The sequence below is a fragment of the Mastomys coucha genome, unplaced genomic scaffold (assembly GCF_008632895.1).
Source record: "Mastomys coucha isolate ucsf_1 unplaced genomic scaffold, UCSF_Mcou_1 pScaffold5, whole genome shotgun sequence".
Lineage (NCBI taxonomy): Eukaryota > Metazoa > Chordata > Mammalia > Rodentia > Muridae > Mastomys > Mastomys coucha.
Window position 1 is genome coordinate 105,112,465 of NW_022196911.1, and position 8,665 is coordinate 105,121,129.

General features: G+C 47.3%; 1 protein-coding gene across 4 annotated transcripts in view; it reads left to right on the top strand.

Moving 5' to 3' along the window:
- Cep112 (centrosomal protein 112) overlaps positions 1-8,665 on the top strand; it is a 507,666-nt gene that overhangs the window by 467,957 nt on the left and 31,044 nt on the right. For 3 of the 4 annotated variants that reach the window (XR_004113081.1, XR_004113080.1, XR_004113082.1), the window contains one exon: positions 2,839-2,958. The exons of the other annotated variant lie outside the window; for it this stretch is intronic. The gene's annotated coding sequence lies outside the window, so the exon portion shown is untranslated. Of the gene's footprint in view, positions 1-2,838; positions 2,959-8,665 lie in introns of those variants that run through there. 4 annotated transcript variants of the gene reach the window in all.

Sequence of the window (8,665 nt, forward strand, 5' to 3'; positions counted from 1 at the left end):
ATGCATGTGTCTCTGTGTGTGTGTGGATGTGTGTGTCTGTGTGTGTATGCATGTGTGTGTCTGTGTGTCTGTGTGTCTGTGTGTGTGTGTATGTGTGTGTCTGTGTCTGTGTGCATGCATGTGTCTGTGTGTGTGCATGTATGTGTCTGTGTATGTGCATGTGTGTGTCTGTATCTGTGTGCATATGTGTGTCTGTGTGTGTATGTGCATGTGTGTGTCTGTGTGTGTGTGTGTGTGTCTATCTATGTGGTTCTATGAAATTGTTCACAGATGTGCCTGTTTTCCCCAGGCTTTTCTTCTGTTTTGTCTGATTGCTCTTTGAGACAAGATCTCACATTAGACCCCTTGCTGCTTCGGAATCCCAGGCACTCTTCCCCCTCCAGCCTCCCAAATACCCATGGCTTGTCTTTATTACAGCTGTTTGTCAGTGTCAGGCATTGTTTAGTTTTAGGTTTATTTTGATTTGAATGTGGATGCGTGTTTTGCCTGTGTGCCACGTGCGTACCTGGCATTCACAGAGACCAGAGAGGGTGTCAGATCCCTTTAGACTGTAGATACAGACTCTGTGGGAGCTGGGAATCAAACCTGGGTCCTCTGGAAGAACAGCCAGTGAGTGAGTGCTCTTAACTATTTAGCCATCTCTCCAGCCCCAAGACAGGGTTTCATAAAGAAAACTTTTCAATCTGGCTAAGAAGACCAAGGAAGTGCATAAGAAAACAAAATACTTTTGCTAAGGGGTAATTTTCATGCAGTACAGATCACAAATTCTATGTGTGGAGATGAATCGGTTTATATATGCGCTCACCAGACTAAGCTGTACATCATTCTAACCTTCCAGTACCCTGGAAGGCTCTTTAGCTGGTCCTCAGATCAGTACTCTGACTTCCATCAAGGCTAATTTTATCCAGTCTCACATCCCATACAAACAGAACCACACGGGTATCCTTTTGTGCCTGGCTCTTTTGTTCAACATAACAGCTGTGAGTTGTATCTGTTTTTTTTTTTTCTATTAGTAGCTCATTCCACTTATTGCTGTGTAGTAGTCTGTTGTATAAATTATCATAATTTATACTACCTTTATTTCTATATAATTATTTATACACATTAATCCCTGTCTTGGGGTTTTCCTGCTATGAACAGACACCATGACCAAGGCAAGTCTTATAAGTACAACATTTAATTGGGCCTGGCTTAGAGATTCAGAGGTCCAGTCCATTATCATCAAGGCAGGAACATGGCAGCATCCAGGCAGGCATGGTTCAGGAATAGCTGAATATTCTACATATTCATCTGAAGGCTGCTAGCAGAGTACTGACTTCCAGGCAGCAAGGATGAGGGTCTTAAAGCCCACACCCACAGTGACACACCTACTCCAACAAGGCCACACCTACTCCAATAGGGCCACACCTTCTAATAGTGCCACTGCTGGGCTAAGCATATACAAACCATCACAAGCCCCTGATTTGGGTTGTTTTCAGTTTGGAGATTTTATAGGTATTATTTTACATGTCTTTTGGTGAGCATTTATTAAATGACTGGTGGGCAGTCATTTATCCTAAACACATTAAAGAAAAAACAGAATTACTGAAACCTAGTACATGTGCTTATGTAGTTTTAGTAGATACTACTAAACAAGTTTCCAAAGTGGTTGAACCAATTGACATTTCTACGGACAATGGATCGTGAGTTCCTCTTGCCTTAAAGCCTTTTCAACACATGCAATTGTTGTGGATTTTGTTTTGTTTTGTTTTTGTTTTGTTTTCTGGTGGATGTCCAGGGTTAGGTCGTTATGGCATTAATTTACATTGCCTTGGTAAGGGATGATTGGGCATGAAGAAATGAATGTGTGTGCCAGCAGCTGGTGTTGACTCGGTGTGTGGCAGGAACTCGGTGTCTGTTGGATTGGAGGGAGTGTTCGTTCCTTGGGAGGAACATGGGATAGACCAGGAGTCAGAATTGGCAACTGGGCAGAAATGGAACTATCCCCCAAACTACAAAGAAACGAATAGCTAGTTAAAAAGGAATAAATAATTTCTTAAAGAAATGGAATTGCCTCCTACCATAAAGCTCTGTCTTTGAAACAGAGGCATCCCGCCTACATCTTTAATCCAGGAGACAAAGGACTGAACATTGTCCAACTGTCCTTCACTGTGTACCATGGCCGCCTGCTCAGGGTTGCCTTCATACATTGGCTCTGGGAGGGGACGTGGCCGTCCATGGTCCTTAAACCAAGATGGTAGCAGGACTAACTCAGGTCACGTGGCTGCTTCCAGTCACGTGGCAGACTCCAGCCCTCCGGGCCCTTGGGCTCCCCAGTTGGAGCACAGTTACCAGGTGGCAGAACTGTGGGAGGATTTGCGTGGGGAGGGCCTGCTCTTCACCCCCACCTCAACATTAATCACTTCGCAAGCTGCCAGCCTATTATGAGCTGCATTCCTCGATGGCCCGTGTTTTAATCAGGCCTGTGCTCTCCTGGAAGGCCGGAACACAATGTGCGGATTCACCAGACAGGATTACAGAAGGGGCTTTTCTTCCCTGCACTGGGGCGAGCGAGGGGTTTGTGTGCATTTCTGCTCCAGTGCAGCATCTCCAAGGAGGTTTTCACTTTCTAAGAAGGATGCTACCCACTGAGCTATTCAGAGTGGGTAAATGAGAAAATAGGTTAATAAAATACATGCCAGAGAGAAGGAAAATCAGATTAGGGGGTGATGTTTAGGGCCGGAGTGCTTTGCTGGGCCCCAGGAAAAAAAATAGGAGATGATGATGTTTTTTTTTTTTTGAGCCAAAAGACACCATGCTCAGAACATCACCACTAATCCAATTTCTCTATTCTATCAGGTATTCTACCACCAACTCTTCAAAACTTCAGCTCTTAGACCAGCTCCCAGTCCCACTTAGTGTGTGGGTTTTCAATTTCAAAGACAGGGCTTGACTACACAACACCAACTGCCCTAACACGAGTGTGCTGTGTTTGGTGTTGTGTTTCTGCCGTATCCGTGGGTTTTAGGGTTTCTCACCCCTAAAGGCTCCAGAACTATGAGCGCATGCCATAGAGCAGCGTTTCTCAACCTGTGGGTCACGACCCCCAAGCCAGTCAAAGCCACAGATCGTTATGTTGCGATCCATCATAGTAACAAAAGTACAGTTACAAAACAGCAACAAAAGTAACTTTTATGGTTGGGGGTCAGCCCCTCGTGAGGAGCTATAGCAAAGGGTCGCAGCAGTGGGAAGGTGGAGAACCACTGCTGGCCGCGGTGGGGCCTGTCATCCCAACACTTCTTGGAAGGCTACGGCAGGAAGATTATGAGTTCTAGAGCCAACCTGTGCTTAGGTTTTGAGCTGATAATACATCATCCAAGAAGTATGTATGTTCAAGTCAGCAGCCAGCACCACATGGCAGCTTCTTTGATGAGCAGGCAATGATAATAATCTTTCTCCCTAACCCAAGGAGAGGAACGGAAGCTACGGGGAAGTTGAGAACTGAGAGCTGCATCCACTAAGACTTTCCTCCAAACTTTCAAGCTGAAAGGTTTTTGAAGAGTTTCAAGCATGTTTTTGCAAAGACGTTAAAAAAGAAGAAAGGTTAAATATAAAACTTGAAGCTTGGCAGGCAGTATTCCCCGAACTCAATGCATTGCTTGTGGTATTTTGAAAAAAAGAAAAGAATTCTGCTTTGAAAATGTCATCCACTAAAGAAGTTTGGGAAGTTTTCTTTTTTTCTGGGGGAGCTGACTCCGATTTAGCTGAATGGATGGCTTGACTGTTCTTTAAAGCCATTTCCGACTGTTCCAAACGCTGCCTCTTTTTGACAACAACAGAAGACCTACCCTACAGGATGTTCCAGTAAAACAGGGTAGGTGGGAAGGCATTTCCATTTCAATGGAAAACTGAGATAATTACAAAAATGCCAAGACTCTAAGGCTCTGAACCCGAACAGTTCCTCCAAAGCTGTGGGGACAGATGCCCTTCAGCAGCTCCCAGAGCACTCCCTCATGTGACATCAGGTGATTCACAGGAGCCCCATAAAGGCATGGGGCTTCTGGGTAGAGTGGCCATTGCCCATCCAGTCAGTGTGGCTGCTTTCAGGGGAAGCACAGGGCCTATCTTTATTCTCCCATCTCTCATGGCCACACTTCCCCTTCCCACACAATGCCTCAGAGACCAGAGAATGTGCTGTCATGTGCCCGACTTGTCTCTCTTGGTGTCCGGGGACAGGCATGGCATCAAGGCCATAGAGTGCTGGCAACTCTACTCAGTTGTCTTCCAGAAAGGGATGGCATTAGTCCTGGTAAGGCACTGGGGATGTGGGAGCAGGTTTTTCACAGGGAAGAGAGAGGACATGGCAGAGCAGCTTTGTGACAGACAATGGGAAGCCCCATTTCTGCACTTTGGCTGGTGCTTACACCCAGAAACAACTGCCTCTTCCTTTCCATGGATCAGGCATGGATCAGGCTGCCTAGGAGATATTCTACTGTAAGGGGCTTTGGGGATGATCCAGTCCACCTCCCTCACGTTATGGAAGAAACAGGTTGACAAAGAATTTAAATTTCATGGGCCATGGTAGTGCACAACTTTAATCCCAGCACTCTGGAGGCAGAGCACAACTTTAATCCCAGCACTCTGGAGGCAGAGGTAGATAGATCTCTTAGTTCAAGGCTAGCCTGGTCTACAGAGTGAGTTTGTGGACATCCAGGATCCACAGAGAAACTGTCTCAAAAACAAACAACAGAAGAATTTCAGAGGCCTGGCCAAGTCCCAGCAGCTAAAAGTGATGAAGCATATTACTGAAGCGCTCAGGTGGCCCTGACACAAGTGTACACTTCTCACACAAGAAGTGTTCCAGGGGGCTGGAGCGATGTCTCAGTGGGTAAGAGCACTGACTGCTCTTCCAGAGGTCCTGAGTTCAATTCCCAGCAACCACATGGTGGCTTACAACCATCTGTAATGGGGATCCGATGCCCTCTTCTGGTATGTCTGAAGACAGTGACAGTGTACTCACATGTGAAATAAGTAAATAAATCTTTAAAAAAAAAAAGAAAAGAAAAGAAAAGAAAAGAAAGAGACCTTCCAGGACTGATATCAGAAGCAGACAGACAGACAGAAATCTGCATGGCTCTTCTTCCAGACACCATGGCTAAGACAGGAGCATACAGTGTGCAGGGTCTGACTGAAACAACATAAAGTGAGTCCTGTCTTTTGGGGAATTTAAATTGCAAGGCCAGAGCCATTATCTTCTGGTTGGAGCCTCTCTGACTAGTTCACTCTACACAGTGCATCCCCTTCTGACCAGTTTTGATTCATCAAAGCCACTTTTTTTTTTTGGGGGGGGGGGTTCGAGACAGGGTTTCTCTGTGTAGCCCTGGCTGTCCTGGAACTCACTTTGTAGACCAGGCTGGCCTCGAACTCAGAAATCCACCTACCTCTGCCTCCCAAGTGCTGGGATTAAAGGCATGCGCCACCACTGCCCGGCCAAAGCCACTTTTTGACCTGTCCTATTTCCCGTATCCTACATGAGATAGGAAGTCCCACCTGTCGTTCCATCCATTCGATCACAGAGTTCAGAACGTGGAGGAGGACAGATTCATAGAAATGCCGGGTCATATCAGATCCCCCTCAGGCAGGTAGTCCGCAGCAGGTTCCATCAGAAGGTGACAGCCTGCTGGTGTTGGACTCCTCCCAAGTTAAAAATGTCTCGTTCACTTTCATTTCCTGGTCTGTTGATTGTAGGGTCAAGGATCCACCCATCCGTAACTGGTTTTCCCTCGTTAGGCTGTCCGGGATGCCTAATAGAATTGGGCTGCATTTCTGTGCTCAACCAGGAGGTGTCGCTATGCAATTCACTCCCCTTAAGTTTGGTACCTGTGTTCAATAAAACTCAATATGCCATTTAACAATCCTATTTTTAAGAGTCCCATGCTTTGTAAAGCAAAGGACACTGTAATTCCATTTCCTCCACCTTCTGTGGCCAACAGCAATTTTTTTAATGGTCCATAACCTCAAGGATGTTCTCAGAGGAGAATTAACAAGAAAATAATGACTATTCTCCGTGCCTGCCACAGAGGGCCAGAGATGTCCACCCCCACCCCCACTCCCCAACATCCACAGCGTCTCTAAGACATGAGTCACCCTCTCTCCCCTTCCAGCCCATTAGACTGAGGCATGGAGAGGCTGCTTGGCTTGTCTAAGCAAAGTTACCTTCAGACAGTATGGGGCAGAGTCAAGTGTAGGCTCAGATTACAGTTGATAGATAAAACTGCCAGCTCCAGCCAGGCAAGACAGCCATCCTGTGAGTACCATCCAGGGCTCCTCTGTTCCCGCTTGAGACCGAGCACTGGTGAAAACCTATTAAGAAAATGTCCCTGGCCTTGGGCTGCTACAGCCCTGCAGCAAGGCCACCCTAAGTAGGAGCCCGTCCCTGACGATTCCTCTCATCTCACACAAAGCTCGCCTCTGAAAGCAACATGAAACATAAGCCTTTTTCTTGGTTTCTAAGGTAAGATTTCGGTTTTGGCCTGCAGCTCTTTCTGGGAAAAATCTCTTGGTAAATTCAGGTTTAACTCCAACTAGTGATTAATATCCACTTTCCCCAACTGCAGAAATACAACATATAAACAAACCAAGCCTTCCAAGATGCAAAGAATGCATTCCCAAAGGAAAATATGGTTAGTGACATTCAAACCCCCAAGTCCCTAACCCCTAAAGGGTTCAAGCCCCACCCCCACCCCCACCCTCGGGTCCCCAGCCTCTGCTAGTCCACTGCATGGCCATCCAAACAGCTTGCCACCCAGCCAGGTCCAGCATAAATTGCACATCTGAAGACAGGCTTAGCTTTTCCTGAACCGATAATTAAAAATATTTTGTGTGTCCTATCTTCCTGTTGGGAGGAGAGAGCAGCAGTGCGTTCTCAGAAGCATTTTAGAATAACCCAGGGCATTTGCAAACTCTTTTCAAAATCAGTCCCTCCATAATGGTTTCTCCCCCTCCTACTGTACACACCCCCAGGCATCCTCCTTTCCAGTGTGCAAAGATTAGAAAAGCGCTCTCAAGTGGAAAAGCACGCGGTGAAGAGAGATTACGATGATGCCCAGTGTGGGCCGATTCAGGCTTAAGGTGCTTTTTAAATCTTTTCATTTCTACGCAGAATGTTGAGCATTTGGACTCTTGGCAGGAAAGCAAATGAAACCCTCCGGTCCAACTCAAGCTCCCTCCAGGGCCTACACAAATTATATTATAAAGCAGCTTTTATAGATCTGCAATAATTACGCTTAATTCGAAGATGTTTGTTTTCTGTTAAGCTAACGTTAACCTTCACGTTAATTGGGAGCAGACACATCCCAGACTCTTGAGCACCTTGGCCTAACAGATTATTCGTGAGCCTTTCTGCGTCGAGTGGGAAACCTTCACAACACGGGACACCCGCCACTCACCCCACCCCTGCTCCCACCCCACCACCCCAACAGTTGTTTCAGCAGTTTACATTTCTAAGGCTTCTCATTGGCTGAGCCCGAGCACGTGGGGCTCTCAGCTGGTAAGCCCCTCTTGGTCTCTGTTCCAATCCTCCTATGGATGGGTGCACCCCATGGTTCTCTTTGAGTGGCGTGCCCACATCTGTGACCCCTCTGCCTCCTTTAAATCCAAGAAATGGAAGAGTGACCTAAAAGAAATGAGGGCCGAGGCTTTCAAGGATTACTCTGTCAGAGAAAAAGTTCAGTCCCTGGGAGAAAAGAGCCCTGGTCCTTTGGAGAAAGTCTGAGAATCATTTTGATCTTTTCACATAAACCTCTCTACTTTTCCAAGCCCGCTGCCTTCACCCCACCCCCCTCGCCAGAGCGCTAGCCGGCGGAGTGTGTGGATAAGAAATAAAAGCCTAAGACTGGGGCCATTTGGAAGCAAAGCCCTAACAGGCTCGTTTCCAATCGGATATCCTAAGTCTCAGCAGCCTTGAGGCCTCAAAGCAGTCTGTCTGTCCCTCCCGGCGCAGACTAGGGGGCCTGCTTCAAGTAAGTCCTGGGAATAGGAGGCCTTTTCCACACAGCACTAGAAATCCCAGGCCCCAGAGCCCTGGTGGTGGTGGTGTGGGGTACTCTGGGTTCTCAGCTCCAACAGCCAGCAGGCCTGGCTAGTCCTGATTGTCTGACCCCTCCCAAGTCTCCTGGACTGGACATCCAGTGTCCTCAGCTCTGTGACAACACTACAGAAGGAACCTTTTGCTTTGTGGTCAAAAACTTTGTCAGGGCCCAGAGCACATGGAGAAGGGAGCTTTCCAGATGTTGCGCACAATAAAGGGAGTTTTTATTTTATTCTTTCTTTCTTTTCTTTTCTTTTTTAATGAGGATCGGGGGACTTGTAACAGGGCAAAACGTGAGTTTGGCAGCCCTCCGCCGGCCGGGCGTGTACTGTGTGTGCGGCAATGGGGTGCGGGGTACGGGATGCGGGGTGGGAGCGGTTCCTGCACCGGCAGCCGGGGTGGGGAGGGGGGTTGTGCCTCGTTACCGAGGTGGCTCCTTGCACCTTCCAACGCCACTGGAAAACTGCAGAGAAAGGCTCCTCCCCTGGCGTTTTCATCTTCCCCGTGTAGACAAGCGTTCCAAATGGGATTAAATGAAAAGGAGAAATGAAACATTTCCAACGTTAGTTAGCGCGCGCACACCGGTTTTCTCTCACC